This window comes from Emys orbicularis, chromosome 2, assembly GCF_028017835.1.
Source record: "Emys orbicularis isolate rEmyOrb1 chromosome 2, rEmyOrb1.hap1, whole genome shotgun sequence".
Classification (NCBI taxonomy): domain Eukaryota; kingdom Metazoa; phylum Chordata; order Testudines; family Emydidae; genus Emys; species Emys orbicularis.
In genome coordinates, this window is record NC_088684.1 from 158522803 (window position 1) to 158550542 (window position 27740).

Genomic DNA, 27740 nt, shown 5'->3' on the forward strand with positions numbered 1-27740 from the left:
TCAGGAAGAATTGTTAAGAGCTATTCTATAGTTATTTAATCTTGATATTGTGATAGAACTTGGAGCCCTGACTTGCTTGTAGTCTGTATTGTACTAGACACTGTATGGACATATTGTAAATCAGAATTCTTTGTTTCCAGTTTCTAGCATCTTGCTGATCTCTGAGTGAGAAGCTGCATTGTTAGGCGCATGCATAGCCTTGAACTGTTATCAATAAGCAGGAAGAACATATGAGACAGAAATGGCAATTTCCTTCAGTGGCTTTGAAAGAAACATATTGAATTAAGTTTAAGTAGCTTTGGAGACCATTGTTTTAGAAAGGCAAAGTATATGTATTATTATGGAACTGTATGTAAATACTCTGGGGCAGATGGGACCAATGTAAACCCTGGGAATCATTCTGAGCTTCAAAGGACTATTTTAAACAATGTGCCAGACAAGAAGGAACCTTTGGGACAAACAAATTTGAGTGGGTTTCCTAGGAAATACAGCCTTCTGTAGCTATGCCCTGAGGTAAAACCCATTGTCTGCTGATTCTTTGAAGCTCAATGCCCTGAGCTGCATAAAGGAGGGACTCTCAGATTCATGGGTATGGTCGTTCTAAGCTAACAACTGTTATGAACTTATAACCACAGCAAATCTCTGGTGAGCTCATTAGCATGCTTGTGGGTTCTTTTATCTTTTTAATATTTTCTCTGTAAAGCTTTCACTTTAAGACTAAATGTGCTTGCTTAGAAAAGGCTGTGTAGTAGCTTGTAATTGGTGGCAATACACTGGTAACAGCCTTCAGAGAAAGAAAGCAATGCACAGTGTAGTGGGGTGGTTGCCTCACACCAGGAAGAGGAAGGGTTAACACAGGCCAGATGGAGCCTGTGCAGAACCCTCTGATTAGATGAGGGCTCACTAAGCGAGCCAATCGGGAGGTGGCTTTTTGCCGTGGCCAATCAGGGCCAGCAGCGGTCATATATAAAGGGCTGCTCAACCAAGCAGAGGGCAGTCTCTCCCTGGCATGCTAGGGGGAAGGACTGGCTGCCTAGGAGCAGCATGGCTAGAGTAGTTCTGGGCATGGTAGCAGAGCAGAAGGAGCTTCTGGCTGACCGCTGCCAGACTGAGGCCCTGAAGGAAGGGCAGATAAGGTGCTAGGGCTGCCCCCACTTGTTCTGACTAACACAAACTGCAGTTTGTCTCTGGAGAAAGGGACTAGACGGGTGACTGCAGCAGGCCACTGAGGTGAGTGGCTGGACTATAGACTGCCAGTTCCCCCGAAAGGGGGGAGACAGCAGAGTGTGGCACAGCCGGAGGACTGTACCCAGAAGAGGCCGCCGCAGTCCGGGCAGTGACATGGGTCTCAGAGTGGTGGAGACAGCAACGCAGGTGTAACGGCAAGCGAGACGCCACTGGAGGAGGTGCCCCTGCGGAAGGACTTGAGCTAATTCCAGAATGGCCAGCAGGAGGTGCAACGGTGGTGAGTCTTGCACTGCTACACACAGGCATTGGTCTTTAAGTAGACTGTCTTGTTGGGGAAGTCACAGTGTAGGCAGGGAACTGTGCAACTTGGAAAAAAAACCTGACTAGTGGGGGGAAACACACAGGTCTTTGCTCAAGGGAGGTGATGGCTGGGAGCTGAAAGCCTGGAGTGGGTGCCCTTGCTGGACTGTGAGGGGGAATACAGGTGCAGTTGCCATGCATTGTGATACAATACACAACAACTATAACTTGATATACACCTTTAGGGGAGCTCCAGTATATTACATTAGGGCAAAGTGCAGGGCAATGCAGTTTGTCATATGGCTGGCAGTACTACCTATGTGGTGAAAGTGTGTACACATCTATAGCTGTATATTTTAAAATAGAATAAGTACTTTGCATCAGTCATCATGTTAAATCAATTACAATGTTCCCATTGAGCTAGCATCTTGAAACTAGTATTCTTCATGGGCTGCAGTATAAGGGGTAAAACCACCAACAAGTCGTAATTAGCTGGGCTCAGGGACACCCAACTGGCTTTGTTGCAGCCTCCAACTCTCAGATGTGCCCAAGGTTTTTAGCATACATTGTTTGGTATATTGTAGGCTTCTTTAAAAACAACAACTGGTAATGGACTAATTTAAGGGGTGGGGAGTGTCCCTTTTTTTGTGGTGAACCATTTTGATAAGTCACTTGTTAAATTTCTTCCAAAGAATCTTAGAGAGACAAGGTGGGTGAGGTAATATCTTTTACTGGACTAACTTCTGTTTGAGAGAGACAAGCTGTTGAGCTATCCAGAGATCTTTTCCCTAAAGAATCTGGTCCCTATGGAGAAGGGGAAATACTCTGTAAGGAGATAAGGTACTGAAAGGAGGGTGCATCTGTGCCTGGGCCGCCCAGAGGATTCAGGGGGCCTGGGGCAAAGCAATTTCGGGGGCCCCTTCCATAACAAAAGTTGCAATACTATAGAATGCTATATTCTCGTGGGGGCCCCTTCGGGGCCCAGGGCCTGGGGCAAATTGCCCCACTTGCGCACCCCCCCCCCCGGGCGGCCCTGATCTGTGCTCTACCAGGACATCTGTAGAGGAGTCAGGGTGCAGGGGATGGGATGAAAGCACTGCTGGGAATGAGATATGGAACAGAAAGAAATGCTGCTAGGGAATAATGGGAGAGCAAGGGGAACATCCAAGTGAGAAAAATGAGACCATAGAAGAGAAACTGCTATAGAAGTGGCAGAACTATGGAAGTGGTGCTGGAGATGAACATTGGGAGAAGATGCTATTAAGGGAGCTCAGGGACAAAGATAATATAATGCTACTATATTTATGTTCCTCTTTTATTATGTTGCAGCACCATTTACAAATGTCTCAGCTTCAGTTTCCAGCTAGTCCAAGGTTACATTTTTGTCTTTCACATATCCTGTATTGATTTTACAGAAATGTTAATGCAGAAAAAATTGATGTCAAATGTTCTCTTGTATAAGTGAATTAGAAATTTGAAAGGAAACATTGTTGGGGAATATTCAAAAATTCTACAAAATAAGCTTTAGATCTTCATTTTATAATTATAGAATAGCATTTAAGAAACCTTAGTGCATCAGCCCTTAAATGCCTTCGGATTAACTCCCCAAGGATAAAAAGGAAGGGTATAAAATTGTTAGGATTAAGGTATCATATTCACATTCACTGTACAAAGTACATAATAAAAACGTAGCCTTGCATATTTATATAGCTTTTACATAACGAGTTGATAGGCGTGTGTGCTCTGATGGATGTGTTATGAGCCTGAGGCCATGTTTATACTACACAGTTAAGTCGACATGAGGCAGCTTACGTTGGTCTAACTGTGGAGGTGTACACACTGCAATGCTCCTCCCGTCGATTTAACTCTCCTGCTGACATAATAAAACCACCTTGATGAGAGGCATAGCACTTATGGCAACTTAATTAGAATGACGCAGCATCAGTGTAGACAGGATGACATAAGCAATGCAGTAAGTGGCCTCCAGGAGGTGTCTCACAATGCCCATTGTGACTGCCCTGGTCATCAGTTTGAACTCTGCTGCCCTACAGCCAGCTACACCCTCCCCCTTTAAAGCCTCGGGAATTTTTGAAATTCCTCTTCCTGTTTGCTTGGTGTGGAGAGCTCAGATAGCTTCTGCCCGGGCTGACCATGCTGGCTCCCCACAGCAAACAAACTCCTGCCTTGAGTACACCGGAGTTGTTGGATCTGCTGGGTCTGTCAGGCGAGGAGGCTTTGCAGTCACAGCTCTTCTCCAGTCGCAGGAACTTTGATACTTATGGGCAGATTGCTTGTGGCATAGAGGAGAAAGGGCATGATAGGGACATGCAGCAGTGCCATGCCAAAATCAAGGAACTGAGGCAGGCATACCAGAAGGCAACGGGGGCCAATCGGTCTAGTGTATCACAAAAGAAATGCCGCTTTTACAAGGAGCTGAGTGCCATCCTTGGTGGTGACCCCACCTCCATTGACAAAAGTCCCATGGATACTTCGGGGTGGCTGGAGACAGTGGCTAGTGGAGTGAACCCCCAGTATGACATGGTGGATGAGGAAGTGGAGTTGCAGGAGAATGGAGGACAGGCAACAGGGATGTGCAGTGGTGTGGCAAGCCTGACAGGAGAGGGGAGCTCTGGTAAATACTCAATATGCTGTGATACTGCATGGAGACATGAGGGAGAGCTCTGCTTTTTTTTTTTTTTTTTTTTGCTTTTTTAAATCAGGGTGGAAGAGGGATTGAAATAGCCAACACAGGCACAGTTTGTATCTGCTTCTCAGACCCCTATGCAGCTAGGCAGAGGGGGCCCTGCGGAAAAGTTCAGTGATGCACATCAGGATGACCTGGGAATCCTCCACAGAGATCTCTAGGAAATTTTCCTGGAGTTACTCTGCAATCTTCTGCCAAAAGTTTCTTGGGAGGATTGCCTTGTTTCTTCCCCCACTGTAGGAAACTTTACCGCATCAATCAGCAATTACTTCTGCAGGCAACAAAGCAGCACATAGGCGAGAAGCATACAGACATGGTCTACGGCCACATGTAGGCAGGAGCTGCACCCTTGCATCCTTGGTTACCCTCAGGAGCAAGATATCAGGTGCTATCAGTCCCCATCTGTGGAAAACGGTGGCAGTATTCAAAATAGTGGCCCTAAGCACTTGTAGTGATTCCCCATTGAAATCCCCCACCCTTAGTCCCATCTTGCCCCTTCCTCCTTGGGCTGAACTCACCATAGCTGGGGCTCCTGCTGTGCTGTGTACTGCCAAGGGGAAGGGAGAAAGTGGTGTTTCTAACTTGCTTGAATCAAGACTGAATGTATTCAAGAGTGCCTGTGTCTATTGTTTCTTTAGCTTCTGCAGATGTGCCCTTGATGGTCTCCTCCTGCACACCAGCTGAGTGGCCCCATCAGATAACACAACAAAACAAGAGGAGTAAAGAAGACATGTCCTGGGAGGAGCTGCAATGGTTGCAGATTGCAAGCAGACAGGCTATCAATGAGAAACTGTGTATGGATAGCCAGGAGATGAAACAGGCAGGAGAAGATGGTACAGCTGCTACAGGACCAGACAGACATGCTGAGGTCCCTGATTGAACTGCAGACGGAACACATCCGTTTTCGCTGCCCCCTGCAACCCACAAAGAATTGCCTTCCTTGCCCTGCCCACATACATTCCACACATGTTCCCGGGCTGTCTCAGTACCGCATGCACTCCATCCCGAGGGACATGTGTCACAATGACAGCTGGACATATACCCAACTATGAGAACCCCATCTGAAAATGTGCTCTTCATTTTCATGTCCCTTGCAGAACATAGAAATGTTTGTATTGCTGTTGAAAAATAAGTACTTGTAGAAATATAAGGAATCTTTATTTGTCTCCTACAAATGGTGGTTGCTGCTGAAATTCATACAGAGTGGCAATCAGTGCATTTGCATTGTAAAATGTATGCACACACAGCAATCATTACAAGGTTCATACTATAGTACAAGACAACAATGCCTGGCTAAAAGCAATATAGACAGACGCATTAGTGGGGCTCATTGTCAAAATGCTCCTTCAAAGCCTTTGAATAGTGCCCCCCCCTTTGAGCTCCTATAACAGCCCTAGTATCTGGCTGCTCAAAATCAGCAGCCAGCTGATCCACCTCCTCAATGCTGCACCTCTGCAGAAACCTCTTCCCCCTTAGCTTCACAAATGTTATGCAGAACCCACCTGGCCATGGTCATGGGAACATTTTCCTCATTGAGGTCTAACCTGCCAAAAAAGCAGCACTAGCAAACCTTTAATCAGCCAAAAGCATATTTGATAGTCATTCTACACCTAATGAGCCTGTTGTTGAAGAGCTCCTTGCTGCAGTCAAGGTTTCTGGGGTAAGGCTTCATGAGCCACGGGAACAAGGGGTAGGCTGGGTCTCCAAGGATCACTATTGGTATTTCCACATCCCCAACTGGAATCTTCTGGTCTGGAAAGTCCCTGCTTGCAGCTTCTGTACAGGCCAGTGTTTCTGAAGATGCGTATGTCATTCACCTTACTTGATCACCCCACGTTGATGTCAGTGAAACAATCCCAGTGATCCACGAGAACTTGAAATACCATAGAAAAGTAGCCCTTTCTGTTGATGCACTTCATTGCAAGATGGTTTGGGACCAAAATGGGCATATGCATGCCATCTAACACCGCACTGCAGTTCAAGAATCCCATTGCCACAAAACCATCCACTATTTCCCACACATTGTCCAGAATCACAGTCCCTCATAGCATGAGGTGATTAAGGCCCTGCACACTTGCATCACTACAACCCCCGATGGTGGAGTTCTAACTCCAAACTGATTCATGACTGATTGGTAGCAGCCCAGAGTTGCCAGCTTCCACATAGCAATTGCCACTCGCTTCTCCACCATACGGGCAGCTCTCATTTAGTTCTTGCACCAGAGGGTAGAGGCGAGCTCCTCACACAGTTCTAGAAAGGTGTCTTTGCACATCCAAAAGTTCTGCAGCCACTGCTAGTCATCTCAGACAAGGGATGCAATCCCAGCACTCAGTGCTTGTTTTCTGTGCCCAGAACCAATTGTCTACTGTGCGGAGCTGCTCCATGAATGCCAAAAGCAATCTTGAATTGTTTCTTTCCATTGCACACAGCAGGGAAGACACCATGGAGTCATTATCAGATTCACAGCTCGTGAAATACTGTAGGATCAGCCACATTTGTTCATAATGCTCATCACAATACTGCAGAGCAGTGCAGGATACATACAGTTCACAGGGGCTGTTGAAAAGCAGGGTGAAACATAGTCAGAAGCTCATGGAATGATGGGATGGAGAAAACTGCATCATGGGACACTGATCCTGCCCCCATGAGGCACTGCGAACCCTTCCCAGAACACACACTGGCAGTTGGTGGCAAGTTGCACAGTGGGATAGCTACCCACAGTGCACTGCTCTCTGTCAATGCAAGAGCACCAACTGTGGACTTGCTCTGCTATCACAAGGAGCGTTCTGTGGATGTGCAAAATCAGTTTAATTACAGCAGTGGATGATCATTGACATAACTTAAGTTGACTTAACTTGATAGTCTAGACATGGCCTTAGTTAAAGCGACTTGTTGCCAGTTATGGACAACCTGTTTGTGAGCTGTTCGTGAACAAACTCTAATGTCGAAAAAATTGTCTAAGTTTTTTTTTTTGAAGGAACACTTCACCATTTGTGTGCATAATCCAGTGCTAAATGCATGTTACGTGTCCCCTCTCTGTGCTTACTGTACTCACCATTCATTACATTTGCCTGATAAGTCATATGGTGTTGTTTCCATTCCCTGGTTAGATAAATATAACTATAATAAATGGGGGAGTGGAGTGTGATCAAGTCACTGGAGAAGCAGGATTAGTAAACTTCTATAACATTTCATAACTTTTCCGTTTTAGGCAAGTCTACTCTTGCTTGAGACATCAGTGCATCACACTCTGTTTTGTAATAGGTCCTGCTTTTCTATACCAGGAACTTCCTCTCATCTTGATGAGATCTAGTCAGTGATCTTCATAGAATCCACAAACCTAAACCAAGCAAAGAGTCCTGTGGCGCCTTATAGACTAACAGAGGTATTGGAGCATGAGGTTTCGTGGGTGAATACCCACTTCTTCGGATACAGCATCCGAAGAAGTAGGTATTCACCCACGAAACCTCATGCTCCAATACATCTGTTAGTCTATAAGGTGCCACAGGACTCTTTGCTTCTTTTACAGATCCAGACTAACACGGCTACCCCTTTGATACTTGAAACCTAAACCAGTGTAAAGGGAAATAGACACCTGAAACAAATACCATTATTAAGGCTGAACAATGGTTCATCTTTTTCTATCTTCTTAATTCATTCAGTGCTCATATTTGGTTATTGCTAACGGCCAGATTCACCTTTTTAAAGTGGATAAATTGGTTTAATTTTCCTCTTTGAGTTGGGTCTATATAATGCTGGCTATGAAATGTAGAGTTGCCTAAAGAATTAGAAATTCTCCCCCTACAATGGAAGAGGTATATAACTGTGAAAAAGATGTATAGTAAACAGCAGGCTCAGGAAGTACACTGGGCTTCTACTCCATGTAGAGTAAGTTTTATGTTGCCTGTGTGACCATGATAGAATCTAATCTAACAAGTGTAGACCTCAACAAAGTATGGTACCACTTCTAACTCTAGGTGAAGCCACAGCTGAATCCAAACAATGAAACATCGAGAATTCATACTGTGATGGTATGTCAAGTCATTGTACAAGAACAAAGGGAGAGAATGGAAACAGGTTCCTCACCATGAAAGTGTCACTGTGATACTACAGGATCATGGTCTTGTATCTTTGTCCATTTAGTTCCCAGGCTGTATGTTCATGGCTATCACTTCATGGTTAATTAATAAAGATACAACTAGTGTAAACAAGATCAAGATCTGGTCCTAAGTCTATCTGTGTCTATATTCTTTCATGGCTTCCATATGGTCCCAATTTTCTCCCAATATCAGCTTGGGTGCATCCTGCCCTCAGAAAAGTTCCATCTTTAGTTGTGATGGATAACACAGCTCCACCATAAATGGCATGACATCCAGTAAGCAAAAATATTATTTAAAATCTTTTTTGGGATTACCTACTTTTCAAAAGTATTCCCTAAAATAACTGATCTTAATATGTAGTACTCCATATTAAAATGTGGTTTGAAAAACTGAGATTTTAATACACGTACACTGCATCGTACACTGCTAGCCTGTACACATGAACTTCCTTTATGATTGGTCTATTTAGTAAATCTTGAATCTCTCTTACTTAATTTCAATGTTTAGAAGAATATGTAAAAGAGCTGTCAAGGTAATTTAATGTTCTTCTAAAATACAAACTGAATCAGGTGTCTGAGAACTCAAAAAACTAACCAGTTAATGTCAATGCAGGTTAATTTTATTTCTTCGCATTTTTTATAAGCGTGATTTTTATTTGAAGCATGACCTCTCAGTAATGCTTTCATCCATAGTGGGCACTACATTTGCTGTGATTGAAGGGCTGTAACTTTGGCGATATTAGGACAAATTAATCCCAAGTATGTATGAACTTGGTCCATTAATTTTTTGTTGGCTAGCAACTCTTGCAGAACAGAAGCTATGGACTGATTAGTCCCAGGGATAATTTGCATATTAACTACTGAATATTTGGGATTAGTGTCTGTGAGTCAGTCAAGTGAAAATAAATAGAAAATTCACCTTTAGTTCCTAGACCTGTACTTTCTTCTGCCAAGATCCTAAGAGAAAGACAGCTTCATATCTTCTTATCTATTTTTTCTGTAATTGCACAAGTCAGAATCCAGCAGATAGTTATCCCGAATTTCTGAAGTATATGTAGCCTGTTTCCCCTTGAAGTAATTTATCAATATTAAAGTACTTCCTTACAGAAAGGAAACCCATTAAACTTTCACACTCTGATTCTTTATTCTGCGACTGTTTTTGTGGCTTTGCAAATCAGCTGTCAAATAGACCGATCTGACCTCTCTCCAGAATAGGGGTATTCTCAGGTGCTTAGAGCCTGCATCTGCTGGTGTAGGGGGTGTGGCTGGGATAAGGGAGCATGGCCAAATATGCCTTTGTCTGGATGATCCCTAGCACCTGAAATGGTCTCCTATGAGACACTAGCATCTGGTACAGATCAGAGCAGCCTTCAAGCTGCTTCAATTTATGCTGAGGATTGTCCCAGCATTTGGTAGCCCCAGTAGAGGGTAGCTGGCTTAAAGTTACTTTTATACATACAAATGCCTAACAGACTTGCACTGAGTGCTCTTCAGTCAGTCTGGAAAATCTTGCTCTTTTACTTTCCCCTTATTACTAATAAATAGTTTTCAGGCAAATAATAATGACACTTCCTCTTGCTGTAATGTACTTTTGCATAATTCTGATAAAATTATTTTTAATCCCTGCAGCAACAACAGCTGTTCTGTGATCTCCAGAGTCTGCACGTCTTTGAAGAATACAACCATAGTTCAGAAATTGTCTCTGCAGTGATTCACAGTAGAGGTATTGTACTTCCCATGGAGTTTGCATTAGTGTGCATGTCATTATATTTTTATCTGCATTGAAATGCAGCCAGGAATAGCCAGGCAGCCAATGAGTTCAGAAAGTTGGCATAATCATGTACATTTCTGACTGAGAAGTGGAGCAGGTTGAGAGGGCATGACTAGCAGTTTGACAAATATGAAAATGGAAACTTTGTAATGACATCCACTATTGATGTCTGCCTTAGCCCATGGAAGTGAAGTCTGTCTTGTCCACAGAGGAACGCTTTTTCTTTTTTTGCCTTTGTAGAGAAGAAGCTTTGTAAAAGTTAACAATTACTACATTACCCAGAAAGGTTACTAGTTCCTGTTAGGGCAGCAAAGACCACCTGCTGTTTGAAGGAATGTTTAGGATTATTGAGGCTTATTATCAGTGGGAAAAAAGAGTTTTCTGTGACCTTATAGAAGTTTTCAGAAATGGCTTGATGAAATTGGCAGAAATATTTTTGTTTTTGTTTTTTTTTCCGGGGGGGGGGTACTTTTGTAAGAAAGGAGTTCAGAAGTTAGGAGACATAACATAAAAATCAGGGAACAAGCAGGGAATTCCAGCAGCACATCACACAAAGGATAATATGTATAAGGAGTGCACCACCAGGGAAGGAAATTGAAACAAAGAAGAAATGCATTCACAAGATTCCCTATCATTCTTTCTGCTGGAAAGAATGAACTGTATTTCAGGATGAAAAAGCGTAAAGGTAGAGATTGAGGTAAACCAAAGAGAGGAAACCATTTTGGGTTGTTTTTTCTCTTCCTAAAACTTCTGTAAAGTAGAATTCTCTAAATGTTGCAGTAAAACTTTTGCCCTAGAGTGCTGCTGAATTGTTAACGTCTTATGAAGAAAAAAAGACATCTTTTCTTCAGCTTCCAGGACTTTGCATGGGTTCTACCTTAGACTAGTTTTTTCTTATTGAAGTCTACAAGAAGGAAATGTTTCAAGTATCTGTTCTTTGCTTTACAATAAAAGGAGTAAGTGCATTGTAGAGCACAAAGACATCAAATGACAGATTTAAATACTGTGACATGAAATATGACAGGAATCAGATCACTGGTAAAGTCACAATTACACAATACCAAAAAGGAAAAAACAGTATAAAGGATGATTATCTACAGTTATGATCCAGGCATTATCAAATTGAAGAATAGAATTTGGAAGGTCAAAACTTCTGCCCATAAATGAGCTTAAATATTTCAGGGTAGCTGGAGACCATTTAAATGGATAATAAAGACTAGACTTGAGAGCTCATATGATTCATTTGTTATTATTCTTAATTTAAAAAATGAGAGCGCCTCCATAGGTCAAACGGGATGAAACAGTTGGCTCAGAACTGGAAATCTCAGAATAAAACTTAGTATCATTCACTAGACTGGTGGGTTGTAACTTGGTGGGTTAGTCACTGGCCCATCACTGTTGGGAACATGGTTTCAAGATGTGCTTGAGATAAAAAAATAACAACTCAGTCAAGTGACAAGCTTCAGGAGACTGCGCGTGTTAATATTTATTTTCTGCACTGAAGAGTTGTATTTGAGATGTTTATCCACTACAAGAGCAGCTTTATTTTAATTCTGTTTTCTCATATTGCTTGTTACTCTTATTCCATGACTTTTTTGAACATTTTGCATCTCTTCATTTTCATGCTCTCTGTCCTCTGAGCTCCTTTCATTTGGATATAATCTCTTTTTCTGCTATATTTTCCTGGTGATTGTAGCAAGCAAGAACACAGACATTCACTAAAAGACACTAGCTGACCCCCAGCAGCAGTAGTCCTGGAATTAGGGGTGCTTGCTTGAAGTGCTAATAACAAACACCAAATACATGGTTTCCATCATTAGCACCCCACTATAAAAATTGTTCCAGCACCCATGCCAGTAGAGGCACTTCAGCTAAGCTGTGGTACTGAAGTTTTGTATAGCAGGAACAGTTGGCCATGTTCTCATACATGAGCTGTCAAAACAAGTTGACTGTGATGGGGTATACAAACCCAACACTGGGTCTAAAGCCATTAAAAGGCAATATTGACCCCAGATATCCCTGCCCCTCTTCGCCAGCTGAGTATGTTCTGACTGGAGGAGTAGATTAAAAAGGAACTCAGAAACCCAGGCAAAGGGTGGTGGACAGGCTGCAGGCAAGCCTCTTTCTCCGGGAAGCCAGACAGAAGGTCGAGTCTGAGAGGAGACCACAGAGCAGGTAAGGCCCCCAGGCAGTGCCTTCTCTAGCCACACCCCCTTTGAGAACCTGCAGGGTCTAGGAAGTGGCCCAGGAAAGCAAACTTAGAGGTGCTGCAGGGATGACCCTGCTGATGTTGCTTCCTGCTGGGATCTGATGGAGAGGGAGGGCCTGGGTGGAGGGCAGAGGCCCAGGTGTGGGTGGAAAGCTAAAGATTTTCAGCGTAAGATCAGGAACAGGCACCTCTACTGCCCTGATAGAAGCAAGGGGCTGAAAGTCAGGTGCACTAACCACTAAGCTGCCCAGCCTTCCTTCTGAGCCCCCCCATCACACTTATAAAATGGCATATCTCAGAACAGGGGTTGGCAACCTTTCAGAAGTGGTGTGCCGAGTCTTCATTTATTCACTCTAATTTAAGGTTTCGTGTTCCAGTAATACATTTTAACGTTTTTAGAAGGTCTGGTTCTATAAGTCTATAATATATAACTAAATTATTGTTGTATGTAAAGTAAATAAGGTTTTTAAAATGTTTAAAAAGCTTCATTTAAAATTAAATTAAAATGCAGATCTTATCAGTTTAGTGTGATCCTTGCTTTTCCTTGCTGAGTTTTCCAATGTCTGGCACGTATTTGGATACTTTAAGCTGTACACAGGCTTCTGAGTGATCAGTTGTTAACTGGCTCCGAGAGGGACAGAGGACAGATTTCATGTGTGAAAATACCTGTTCACACAGGTATGTGGATCCAAATGCTGAAAGCATTGCAAACACAATTTTCTTCAAACAGTTAAATTTCACTGGCAGGGACATCCAGCAGGTCAGAATAGAGGCCCCATGATCTCTCTCAGTAGCTTCAAGTGCACTCCGCAGAGCTCCAAACTTTGATGCCCACAATTCTGAGCTTTTTAACTGAATGAGCTGCATTTCGAAATCTTCAACACCCATCCACTGAAATACAGACAAATCCAAGTCGCTTTCATTGAACTTTTCAGGTTTAATTAGAAAAGAAAGCATTGGGCCAAGTCACTGGAAATCTTGAAATCTGTCAGAAAATTCTGATTCCAGTTCTTGCATGTACATTCTAATCTCAATATCAAATGCAGTGCGCTGTTCCACGTGGCGTGATAGTGATGTAAGCAGCAAATCAGGACTTAAAAATACCCCAACACAGAGGCGCTGGAAGAATTTTTAAGGTGGGGGTGCTGAGCTGCACCCCCTTTTGCCCCTGTCTGCACCCCTCACTACTCCAGGCTGGGGCCAGTGGGCTGCAGCTGGGGGTGGCTGCAGAGCCCCAGGCCGGCGGCTGGGACTCCAGGCTGGCAGCAGAGCCCCCCAGACCAGTGGCCAGCAGCGGGCTGAGTGGGGCTGGTGGACGGAACCCTGGCTGGCAGGGAGCTGGCGGCCGGTACCGCAGGCTAGCAGCGGAGCCCCCGGGATCGGTGGCCGGGACCCGGGGCCGGCAGCAGGCTGAGCGTGGCCGGCGGACAGAACCCCAGTTGGCAGGGGGCCGGTGGCTGGTACCCCAGGCCAGCAGTGGAGCCCCCAGGACCGGTGGCCAGAACCTGGGCAGTGAGAGTGCCACTGAAAATCAGCTCGCGTGCCGCCTTTGGCACGTGTGCCATAGGTTGCCTACCCCTGTCTCAGAAGATACATTTTTATTCACATGGGCCCTCTAGGATTCTTGGTGACAAAGGGTTTAAATACTTTTCTGTCCATGGACCCAGTGATGCAGCAGTTTGTGCCTCACCCTGTCCTCATGGATATAAGTCACGCTATTTTATTTTAGTCCAATACAGTTTTTATTCCTCTCCCCCACTCATGTATTGGTCAGGCCATAGGAACTGAGATAGTGTCTCCCTGTATTACAATAAAGGAAGTTGGTATTATCACCAGCTAGACAGGAGAGGTTCCTCTGTCCCGACCTAACTTGCTGATACCCCCAAGACAGTGCAGCCACAGATTCTACAGCCTACAAATAGCATTTCCTCTAACTTCCTTTGCAATACTTTACATTTCTCTACTTCCATAACTTGTACTTGGTATGTTATTATAAAGGACTTGCTACACTATTGTATTGTGTCTTCTTAGGGGCCAGTGTTGACTACAGGAATTTTGCCCAATTCTGGACAATGCTGAATGGACTGTGCTGTCGTTGTCAATGTTAACTCATGTAAGCAAGGATGGAGTACCAGGTGGTGTTGCAAGATGCTCTTTTCTTGTTACTTGCATGATTAGTGCCCTGACTGTAAGTGCTTTCAGTGAAGTTGCTTTTTCATAAGGCTAGGTGCATGCTGTGTTTTCTTAAATAAATGAATTCTTCAGATATTGTGAATGTTATTAATTATGATGGTTCTAGAAGTAAGGTAACACAAAAGCTATGCTCCATGACCTGATTAATTACAGACTTTTGCATCTTGTTGATGCTGCTGAGAGAGAGTTTAAAACCTGTTTTAATTCTTTGAAACAATCTCCTTACAGGCACTGAGCTGTACACTGTGCACTTTTAATTGACAGATGCTTGTATTCAGGAAATAATGATTGGCCTACATGCTACTATCAGTATTTCTAGTACTTTTTAAAAACTGTTATGGTCCTCCATAGTTTGCTTTGCCCCCTTTGAGTGGTTGCTCCCCCTTTCTGAGTGATGATGACGGGAGCAATGAGATGGAACCAACCCAAGAGACTTTGCAGAGACATAAGCAAAGCTGTAATTCTATATCCTTGTCATGCTTCTGGAATCCTGTTGCTATAAGGACAGCTGTGCAAGCTGTTATGGAAAAGAGAGCAGGGGTTGATTAAAGCTCAAATTCTCCATGTTCTATGTTGGTCTCAGGATCCACCTGGAGATGAGTGGAGCACTGCAGTCATTGGAAAAGCCAAGAGAATTCTTGGCACATTTTGTTGAGCTACATCTAAAGCCTTTGTCCAAACCCTACCTGCCCTGTCTGATTATTCTTTAAGGAGGAGGACCGGAATATCATACAAGAAGAGCTTGATGACCTTGTAAACTGGAGTAACAGAAATAGGATGAAATTTTATAGTGCAAAGTGCAAGGTCATGCATTTAGGGACTAACAACAAGAATTTTTGCTATAAGCTGGAGACGTTTCAGTTTGAAGTGACAGAGGAGTAGAAAGACCTGGGTGAACTGGTTGGTCACAGGATGTCTATGAGCCTATGCAGCAATGAAAAAAGGCTAATGCAGTCCAAGGAGGCATCAGGTGAGGTATTTCAAGTAGAGACAGGGAAGTGTTAGTTCAATTATACAAGACACTGGTGAGACCTCATCTGGAATACTGTGTGCAATTCTGGTCAAGAAAATACACATAAGTTGGTTTAGCCCCAGCAAAGGAACTAGTTCTTAAAAATATAATGTTCATACAAGAGTCATATAACTTATACAAAAACTATTCAATTACACGTGCCTGGTGGAGATATAGTGAGTTGTCCTACTGTACCTGTCTATATCTCACTAGAGCATCCTTGTCACTCTAAGTTACAGTAGGACATTGTGAAGGCGGTTTGTATCTGTGAGACTTTTGACTGTAATTGCTTCCTGGTAAACATGATGTACAGCTGATTGGCTCCTTCTTCTTGATCAGTTTGGCAACTGTCCACTTTTCAAGTGAACCTGCACTAGGCTGAGGTTCATATCTTTCAATCTGAAAAATGCATTTATAAATTAGAATTATTATGCATTGCCACACCTTAGAGAAGCATGCTATGGAAATCAGTAACAGTATATGACAGTAGGTGCAGTACCCAGTGGAGCAAAGTTCAAACCCAGTTTACTTCCCTAAGCTTCTGTATAAGCACCACTAGCAGCTGTGTGCTTTAAATCATTGTCTGAACAGAGAAGAAAACAGAGAACATTATTAGTGACCTTAAATATGTTCCTGATATAAAAACACTGCATTACAGAATAAATTTCCTTTAACCATGCCAATCTTGGAATTATCTGAGGGCAGATTTCTCTTATACTTTTAATTACATACATGAATACACAAAATTCACAATAGACTTAGAAAAACAATTGATCATCCTCAAACAAATATTCAGTTAGTGAAGCTCCCTGTTAAAATTTCTTTTTTCCAGAAACACTCACTGCTCATCAACAAATCCTTGCAGTGGCTGTCTGAGCTGTGGTTCAGCCTTGGCCCTGACCCTGATGCCTTCAACCTGACACATTTTCTGTTCCTATTAGTTTATCCATATTTATGACTCATTATTGCATTTGTAACTAGTACACTTGTCCTTTATACATTCATGATCTATCTATTTGCTGCTGTTCACACACTGATACACAGTTCTGACATTTCATGCCACAAGTAGCAATGATGCATGGAATGGTATGTGCTCCCCTCCTGGTCCAGAGAGACCCCATCACATGTTTCTCAGTTGAAGAGATGACAAAACTAGAAAGCTGTTGGTATATAATTCCTGCTATGATTGTGCTCAAAGGGGCTTTTTCTACTTATTTTAGCCTTCCAAAATGACCTCGGGTACAATGAAAAGTCCAAGGCTGACAGTTTTGAAAGTTGCAAATGATAGAAGAATTAATTGGCTAATTAACATCACCACACAGATGAATATACAATTTAACATACTGTTTCCATCAATAGGAGTGATTAATACTTATAATTCCCCTCCCTTAGCCTTTTGAACATAGCTCATGAGATATCATTTACACTTTCTCTAGGGCTCCTTCATCTTTAAGTGGTACTCCTTTTGCTCTTCAAAATTACTGTTTCATGCATTTTCATCATCCTATTAGAAGACTCTTGTCCATAGTAGAATAAACCAGAGAAAATTTTTTCAAGTTAGGTATTTACAGATATCTGTGGATACCTAATTTATTTACATCAGCATCATGTGTCACATCCTGATGTCCTTACTCAGGTAAGTTCTTCTTTGAAATGAGGGTGAGCTTGCCTTAGTAAAGATTCTGTGAGAATTTCCCCCCAGATTTGCCCACACCAATACAGTTACTTGCATGCACATGTGCTACTTAGCTTCTTATTTGCATGTGCATGTGCAGTATTTAGTGTGCATTCTTTTCTGTGTGGAAACATCTGCACCCACCTAATTTTGAAAATGTGGCCCTGAAAATCTGTTTCAATGTTAAGGGCCTGTCACAGGCTGGCCCTTTAAGGGGAATCTTGCTCAGCCTTACCTGTGACTTAGCAGTAGACTTCAGCTGATTTTGATCTGGTGGCTTAATTGCCAATTCCAATCCAGCTGTGAAAGGGCTGGGGCCGACTACAGAGAGAGAGAGAGAGAGAGAGAGAGAGAGAGCAGGGAGAACTCAGTCAGAGGAAGGAAACCCAGGAGAGAGGAGGTAAAGAATTATCCCTCTCTGAGATGGGCCTGATGAAGATAGGCCAAAGAGGGTCACAGGGATAGAGTTAGTCCCTGGAAGAGGGGCAAGGCCCAGAGAGGCAGCTCTGTGGGTCAGCATTCCAGGGAAGTAACATGGAGCTTATTTGAGCTAGGAGAAGCCTGAGAGCCCTGGAAACCAGAAGAGAGGCTGAATAGTACCCATAGGCTTCTGCAAAACAGAACCAGGGGCCTAGAAGTAGGAAGTGGGTCAGGGAAAAGGAGCAGGCCTAGCTCTTAACACAGGTGTGATAAATGAAGGGGTGGGGGGAGGGTATCTCCCTTTTATGGACACCCAGCCAGTCAGTAGCTATAAAATCCCTCTTAGTAGCTGCTCTCTAATTGCTGTACCTGTAAAGGGTTAAAAAGTCTCACTGCTATGCATAGGTAAAAGAAAGTGAGTGAGCAACTGGCCAAAAGAGCCAATGGAAAGGCTAGAACTTCTTAAAATTGAGAAAAGACTCCCCTTTTGTCTGTCTGTTGTTGTTCTCTTGGGGAGAAGTGGACAGGGCAGAGCTATGCTGTAAGAAGCTTGGGCCAGGTATGAAAAAATCCTCACTATCATACCTAGAAACTACTCATTTAAAACTCTAGATATGTAAGTAGATCAGAAAATGTCTAGGAAGACGCAATTAGGTTTATCTCTTTTATTTCTTTATGGCTTGTGGATTCCTCTGTGCTAACCCCGATGCTTTTGTTTTGCTTGTAACCTTTAAGCTGTACCTCAAGAAAGCTATTCTTGGTGCTTAATCCTTGTTAATTGCTCTTTTTTAAAATTTAGCAATAGCATGAGTTCCCAGATGTATTTTCTTTATTTTTTTTATTAATAAAATTTACCCTTTTTAAGACCAGAATTGGATTTTTGTGTCTTAAGAGGTTTGTGCATATGTGGTTTAATTAGCTGGTGGCAACAGCTGATTTCCTTTTTTTGTTCTTTCTCAGCTCTTCCCTGGAGAGGTGGTGAAAGGGCTTGAGGGTACCCCAGAGGAAGGACTTCCCAAGTGTGCCTTCCTGGGCTCTCAAAGGGGTTCTGCACTTGGGTGGTGGCAGCATCTACCAATCCAAGGTCAGAGAAAAGCTGTAACCTTGGGAGTTTAATACAAGCCTGGAGTGGCCAGTATTAATTTTTAGGATCCTTGCAGGCCCCCCACCTTCTGCACTCAAAGTGCCAGAGTGGGGAATCAGCCTTGACAATAGGGTTCCCTTAGAAGCCACAGGGACTGCTGAGCCAAGGCTGGGGCTGAGGATTGAGCCCAGAAGACAGGTTGAGGAGTAGTCTAAGAAAAGTGAAAGGATCTCTTGCTTGGACTTTTAGTTGGACTTTTGTTACCCTGGAAGGGGACTGAACTTAAAACATGACCTACCATGAATGTTGAGCCACAGAATTCATGAACAGAAACAGGCCTGGCAAGACCAAAGTGGTGGCCATTGCAAAACCAAAGGGGGTACTAGAGGCAAAGACTCGTGCAGTGCCATGATCTCACACCAGTGTGTTATGCGGGTGAGTGCAACTGTTTACAGGGCCATATAGTCCTGGTAATCCTACGTGTGCTACTGATAAACTGAAGGGGGCTCCGTGTTCTTAAAATGTTTTGAAGGCAGCTGATAAACAAGCCTGTCCTAGACAAATGAATATCGATTTGCACATTGCTTGATTACAAGCAAAGGGCAATGAAAGTACATTTACATCTAAGGTAAACAAACTGAGGAAGCCAACTGAAAAAAGGAAACTGACCAGAGGATGAGGAAGACAGCCTGGCATCTGCACACCAGTGGGGAAGAAGAAATCTGTCTGGAGTATACACTTCAAAGGAATACATTTCAAAGGTTTATAGGACCACAAAAAGAAAGGGACAGAATCCCTTCAGTATCCATCACTTAGGCGGCAAAGTGGTCAGCACCCTCTGATTCTGTGAACTGTGGATCCTTCTGCCTCAGGGGCTGGAGATGCTGACAGCTTGATGTAAGTTAGAAAGCTGCTTAGGTAAATATTGTAGCTTGCTAAAGTTGAGTTTTAGATACTAGAAACTGTTATTTTTGTTTTGTTTATAACCATATCTGTCTTTTTCTCTCGCTTACTATCATTTAAATCTCTGTTCTTTATTATACTTATTCTTAGTTTTACTATAATCCATCTCACTGCTGTGTATTAAGGTAAAAAGTGTGTACTTGGCTCAGCTAATAGGCTAGTGTGTGTGTGTACTGTCTCTTTGGAGGTAACAGACGTGATTTCTGTGAGTGTACAGGGAGAGGGACTGGACCCTACCCAGAGACAGCTCTGGAGAACTGGAGTTCACTGAATGTTATCTGCCAGGCAAGGTTTAGACTGGCAGAGTCTCAAGGAGTTTGCTGGTAAGGCAGACAGACAGGTGTGGCAGGGAGCTGTCATGCAAATTAAGCTCCAGCAAAGCTCTCTCTTGCTAAGGGTATATCTACATCTACACACAATAAAAAACCCTGACTTGGGCTCATGGTACTTGTGCTCACAGGGCTGAAAAATTGCTGTGTAGAATTTTGGCTCTGAAACCCTGTGAAGGTGGAGGATTCCAGTGTGACATCTTGGATCACAGAAAACCCCTCAAGGCTGCCAACCGATGTGCCAAGACTACTTCTGCCCCTGCTTTCCTGCCCTGGCAGCTTAGGACTTCAGTGTCCTGCCTGGTTTGAGCCAGACCCGCTAGCCTGCTGCAAACCCAGACCCAGGGTCTGAACCACGTCCCCTAACAGCTGTAGGCTTAACTGAAAGCAATTTACAAAAGTGTTCCTGTCTTTAACACTCAGATGTCCAACTCCCAATGGGGTTCTTCCCCAAATAAATCCGTTTTAGCCTGTATAAAGGTTATAGAGGATAAACTCATAAATTGTTCGCCCTCTAGCTCTTTGCCCCCCCCCCAGGTATTAATACATACTCTGGTTTAATCAATAAGTGAAAAGTGATTTTATTAAATAAAGAAAGTAGGATTTAAGTGGTTCCAAGTAATAACAGACAGAACAAAGCAAATTACCAAGCAAAATAAAATAGAACACGCAAGTCTATGTCTAAGAAACTGAATACAGATAAAAACCTCACCCAGTACGCTTTCTTTTACAGACTAGTCTCCTTCTGGTCTGGGTCCAGCAATCACTCACACCCCCTGTAGTTACTGTCCTTTGTTCCAGTTCCTTTCAGGTATCCTTGGGGGTGGAGAGGCTCTCTCTTTAGCCAGTTGAAGACAAAATGGAGGGGTCTCCCAGGGGTTTAAGTAGACTTTCTCTTGTGGGTGGAGACCCCCTCCTCTCTCCTATGCAAAGTCCAGCTCCAAGATGGAGGTTTGGAGTCCCATGGGCAAATCACGTGTCCATGCATGACTGAGTTTCTTACCAGCCAAGCCACATTCCTGGGAAGGCTCCGATGTGGATTGGTGTCTCCAAGTTCATTGTTGTCTTAAGTGGTTCTTGATTGGGCATTTAATTTGTACATTCCTTTCTCAATAGAAATCAAGCAAGTATACAGCCAATATTCCTAACTTCAAGTACAAAAATGATACATGCATACAATCAGAATGAATGTATTCAGTAGATCATAACCTTTACATAGATATGTTACATGGTATATGTAGCATAAAACATATTCTAGTTATGTCATATATACATTCATAAGCATATTCCATAAAGCCTTATGAGGGGCACCATCACACCCAGAACTCAGGCTCCAGCTTAAGCCTGAATGTCTACACAGTGGTTTTTAGCCCCACAATCCCAAGTGAGCTGACCTGGGCCAGCTGCAGCCATGCTGTGGGACTTTTATCCCAGTGTAGAGATACCCACAGTGGATTACAGTTCTGAGCTTCCTAAGGAGAGTGGCTCAGGCTCTTGTGAACTTCATTGTATATACTGTCCCATACTAACATAAGCCTTTTGGTGAATGTGCTTATCTTAAAGTATAAAGCAGTTCTGTTGGTTTCAATAGGACTAGTCATATGATTAGTTCATAGAATATCAGGGTTGGAAGGGACCTCAGGAGGTCATGTAGTCCAACCCCCTGCTCAAAGCAGGACTGATCCCCAAACAGATTTTTGCCCCAGATCCCTAAATGGCCCCCTCAAGGATTGAACTCAGAACCTTGGGTTTAGCAGGCCAATGCTCAAACCACTGAGCTATCCCTCCCCCTAATGTTTACAGAATCAAGGTAATCCTTTGGCAATGCTTGCTGTAGCAATGCAGCATTTCATGATATGTTGAATATTTATCATTGAAGCAAGACCACAAACTTACGTCTTGGTAGTGGCTTGCTGTCTAACATCCTGATTCAGCAAGTTTAGCTATGTGCTTAACTTTAAGGACTGCAACAGAACAATTCATGGGGTTAAAGCCAGGCACATGCTTGCCCTTTACTGCATGGGGGCTTAATCTAGCATGTCTCTAGCAAAATATATGCCATGCCTTTCACTTTATTGAATGCCTTTAATACATATTGCTAAAAGATTTAATCTGTTTATACTCAAAGTCATAAACAATTTAAAACTATAAAGTTTCAACTCTGTTAACTTGCTCCAGTTAAAATAGCCTGAAACAATTACATAGAATGAGGTATATTTGTAACTAATATAATCAAATTATATTTGGATTGCTTTCTAAATTAAAATTGTGCAAAAGTACACCTGTTCATGTGAAAAAGGCAGCATATCTATTTACAGGATTTGCTATTGTTAAACATCTAACGGTGTGCATGTCACAGATGACAATGGGTGCATGCACATCATTTAGAGTTAAAAATGGGGAGAAGACTTTTAATTTCAAAGCATGAAAAACAGGTTAATTAGATATCATAAGAGTCTTGCACCTCAGGAGAGACCAATGAGAATGAGTGCCCTAGGTCCCATGCTCTACAGGTAAACATGTTCTGACTCAATCCAACCTTTGTGGAACGTGAACTCCAAAACTGAGGATTTTTAGTTGAGAACGCCCTGCCAACACTCTTAGATGTGCAAATCCAGGGACAGCTCAGTCTGAACACAACTGTCACACAAGCACGAGGGAAGCAGCAGCCTATTAGCCAAAATCCAAATCAGGTGGGACTTCAGGATTGATTGTCAGTAGTATGATTGCACCAAGGATCCTTAAATGAAAATTCCCCAAAGGGTGTTAGACATCTATGTGATGGAGTGTTGGATTTTGTACTAGATTTGATTAGACTGATAGAGATTTACAATCCACATTGATTTACAGACATCGGGAGAGACTTGCCAGTATTATATTGTAGAATATACTCTACTCATGAAATCTAGCTTTTAATAAGATATATTCAAATAGGAATACATTAATAACTTCCATTTATGGCTAAAAACTCCAACTTTTGGTAACATGATTACATGTTATAATACTCTTAGAGAAGGGTATTAACTGTGCATAGATTTTTAAGCCCAGAAGGAACTATTGTGATAGTTGGTCCTCCTATGTAAGGCTGTAGACTTCACTTGGGGATTCGTGAATCTGACCCCACAACCTGTAGTAGAGCTAGAGCATTTCTCTTAGAATGATGCCCAGTCTTGATTTAAGGACACCAAAGGATGTAGAATTAAACATTGGGACAATTTACTAAAGGATGTGATAAATTGAGCTCACTGTTAAAAAATTGCATTTTATTTCCAGTTTGAACTTAGCTGCTTTCAACTTCCAACCACTGCTAGCTTAAAAACCCCTCTAATATTAAATGACTTCTCCCTGTATAGCTAACTGTAGACCATCATCAGGTCAAATGTAGCAATCGGCAGAAGAACTAGCACTAGAACTCAGTTCCCTGGCTTGTAGCTCAGTGCACGTTCTCCTAGGCTACCATGTGCTCTGTGTACATTTGAGCTAACATGCTTTTAGAACAGTGCAGTTACAGTGGAACAAGAGTTTTGTGTGGAGACTGCTAGCCCTTCAAATACACTGATGCCATTATAAGTTTTATGCATGACTAGATAGGACCTGAGACTTAGAATTGGCATAGTGCTGTCATTTTCTGGTGTAACAATATAATGTGTATAATTACAGCTCATGATCTCATTCAATATGCCTTTGTTTATGATAATACAACAATATACATAGTTGTAAAAGCTTATTTATTAGGCTTCTATTAAATAGTAGATCAACTCCATTTGTGTGATATATGCAAGTGTAGTACAAAAACATTCATTCCAAAGGGCTTAATTCTCTACTGCCTTATTAGGTCATTTACACCTGTAAAGTGAGTGTAATTTGGATGTCAAATGGTACCTTTCAGATTTACTAGTGTTTTAAATGCATTCTGTATGTGTTTTCATGACTACGCTTGGAGCAAAGCAGTGAAGAAGCAGGCCCATTGTCTCGTAACTCAAATCCCAACTGGATCAAACCCTTCTAGTTATATTTCTATGTGCTTAAGATGTGTTTTCACAGATCATTCCTAAAAACAGTCATTGTCTTAATGTCCAGCAAAATGGAAAACTCCCATATCAGAACTAGACGGACTTTTACTCTAGACCATTTGAAACACCTTGTACTAAAGTGTTTTACATTTATTTCTTCCAGGTTCAAATCAGTATCACGTAGTGAGTTCAAGAATGCAACTAATAAGGATTGCTTTTCTTGATCCCTCCCAATGAAGGGGCAAAGAGCACCAGGGTAAACAATTAATGATTGTAATCAAAAGCTGAGAGAAATCTGTCTGATAGCAGATTACACATAGCAAAAACAGTTTCACAAACTAATACAGGAATAAATTAATGAATTTGATCCTGTCTTCATTTTGAATGAAAGCATTTTAGTTTAGGGATTTTATCATTAAGGATGTTGATTCCCATATGTACTACAGATGGGATATTTCCTGTCACTACCTAGATTTGGTTCTAAAGGTTGGTGACACTAGACCAATCTAGTTCAGTCATATTGGTAGTTTTACATATAAATTAATGCATGTACTCAAACAGAATTACAGCATTAGAGAGTCATTAACAAAACCAATTATGGGTATTCCCTTCAGAATATGGGATCCCTAATGAGCTACAACTTAAATTTTAAATGAGAATAAATTACCATACCAATAGTTCTTTGAACATCAGTTGTTTTTACATACACTTTCACAGAACAGAGTATAAGTAGATATGACTTAAACTTTAAATGTAAAGCATTTTTTGCACTTACAGCTCAAGAAAAAATGCATGCTAAACTGGTTTTTGCTTGGTTATTGGGGAATTTGCATTTATCAAATACAGAAAACATTAGACTACAACCCTAGTAGGAGCAGAGTTACATTGCTTTATGGCCAATTGTGTGTTATTTACACAATTTAATTCTATAGCCAACAAGAAAGCTATTTGCTTAGGCTCTGGTGCTATACATTACTCTGTGAAGGTGGTCCCCCAACCTTATCCCCCATTGAAACCAAGGGGATAGATTGCAGGATTGGTGCCTTATATTTTAATGCACTAAGACATGAAATAGCAAGGATAGAGATCCATTTTAAATCACTCTTCTTACATTAATTAATAGAAATAGGCAAACTTTGTCTATGTACCAAAAAAAAATGTATGGAATAGCCCAGTCAACATAAGCCCAACTTTTTTATAAATAGTTCAACTTAAGAAATATTGTATCATGAGCATAGCAAAATAGCCTGCAGCCGCCAAATGAGCTAAAATGCACCATACTGATCCCTTGAGAAATAAAATCTACAGAAGAAGATAAAGTGAAATTTGGGGGACAGTTTTTCAAGTTTAAAAATTATTTTAAAAGAGATCCAAGTAACCTTCATATTTTCCTGAGGACTTACTGCTGATGTTATAGCCAGTCCTCTTCTGCCACCACTCTACAGGTTATTAGATAGACAATGGTTTAGTTCTGGGAGTTTGCAGAGCATACATAGGGAAATGAACTGAAGTACCTGGAAAGGCAAAACAACAACTTATGAACTAGCCCAGAGTACCCAGAGGGGAGGCCAGACTCTGATTAAGATCAGGAAGGGGGCATTCACCTAAAAGTGCTAAAAATACAAACACAAAAAGGCCTTCCATGGTGCAAATATTGATGAAAACACAGTATTTGTTCACTAATAAATCATGCAGTGCACAGTAGCAGAGAACTGAAAAGGCTACCAGCAGGAATGGAACATACAGCGAGCTGCAACAATCATTATTAGGACAAACCATTATGACTCATATGTTTTGGGGTCTCGTTGACTGCCTTAATGATTTGATGACATTATTTTAACCAACATTTAAAAATAAATGTAACGTGTTTTCTAAAGGAACTGCTCTGTTTACAAGCAACACTCTCTACTTGCAGAACTGCAGGCTGGGAATGTGTGCTTTATTCAGCTACATAGCAAATGGAGAGAAAACACACACTAATGAAACAGGAAGAAAGGGAGGGGTGGAGCATGGCTCCAGTTCATAATACTCTGAGTAACCCAGATACCTCTTGATGACCTCTTTACTAATCCCTCTTTTCTTAATTTACAGCCCTGATGTCATCTTTTAAATAACCAGGGGCTCGTCTCTCTGTCATGGGGTACTGTCTCTCCTCAGCAGCTGGGGCTGTCTTCAGAGGCAGAGAAACACTTCCCCAGTGTCCTGGTCCAGCAATTCTGTAGATACAACCATTTCAGGCATTCCCAGCAAAACTAAGTCCTCTCCTGGCATTGGCTCCACCAGGTATCTCAAGGGGAAAGGCTCTGGTGCTTGCATATCACTCGACAAGAGGACCTGACCCGAGGGCCAACCCTTTAGGATTGTTCTGGAATCTCCAGGACTTAAAGAATGCGTCACATGATGAAACCTAAAGGAATATGTCCAACCAAAGTTGAAAACCCAATATAATCTTATGACTCGACTGTCTCTTAAACCAGCGCTTCCCAAATTATGAGCCCTGGCTCCCTGGGAGAGCCAAGAAGGCTTTATTGAAGAGCCATGAGTGTACAGGACACTTTTAAAATTGATATCCCTGTTTTGTTTTCTTTCCAATGGAGACTATTAAGGTAGGCTTAAAAATCACCCAATTCTTATCTACAGGTCTGCATCTTATGCTGTTGTTGTTGCTGGGGCTGGGAGCATCTCTGTGCTTTCTACTCCTGCAGGGGGCCTTCATCCCAGAGACTCCCTGCTGGGGGCAGCACTCAGCAGATGAAAGCCGCATGCTGGAGCAAAGGGCACTGAGAGGCTCCCAAAGCTAGCAGCTCAGTATCACTAGCAGATAGGGGAAGAGAGCTAAATGAAAGACAGGCACATCTTATCTTTATAATGGAATGATTTTTACCATGTGCTAAGCCTACATGTAGTAAAACTTCATGTGAAGAAGGTGATACTGATTGGATTATGAAACCCACTCTCCGTAACAGTTGACTACATTCCAACCTCTAGTATCTTATCAAAAGAAAATCTTAGAATTCTCAAGTGATCACAGGCTGAAGACCAAGTTTTCAATTCTAACAAACTAGGAATTCTGGATTGCTGTTAAATCAGAGTACAAAGAACTCAGTGGTAAAGCTATGAAAGTACTGCTTCCATTCACTTTCAGTTATCTCTGCAAGTCTGCGTTTTCAGTACTAAGGTCTGTGAAAAATAAATTTATAAATCATTTAAACTTACAAAATGACTTACGTTGATTGGTATCAGAGATTTAACAAACATTGCACAACTCTGCAGTTCAAAACCAAACTTTCACTAAAATCTTAGGCTATCTGAACACACCAAAAAAATCTATATTATCAAATGATAATTTTAAAAAGACTGATTAAATTGGATTACATAATTATACAAACTGTTTGTGGTGGGATTAAGTCACAAAACTATCCACTCTAGTGTCTGTCTTGAATCAGTAAGAAAAAAAATGGTAAATTGATCGTGTGGAGCACCGAGTTTTAAAATATCTATAAAGAGAGCTGTAGTTTTAAAAAGTTTAGGAAACACAGAATTTAAAATACAAGAGTCCAGTTTGTTCTAGGGTAGTACCCAGAATCCACATTTGCTGGCGAGTTTTGAAACTTTTGGTATAGACTAGTCCCTTTGGGTCTCAAACGCTCTGTCTTTAGCATGATAGTCATGGCTTTGGTTTTGGAAATCTTGCTTCCTTAACCTCTAGTTTTCTGGATTCCACCCTTCTGGACTTCAAATGCTATTGGATGGTCACCCTTGCGTTAGTTGGTTAAATGA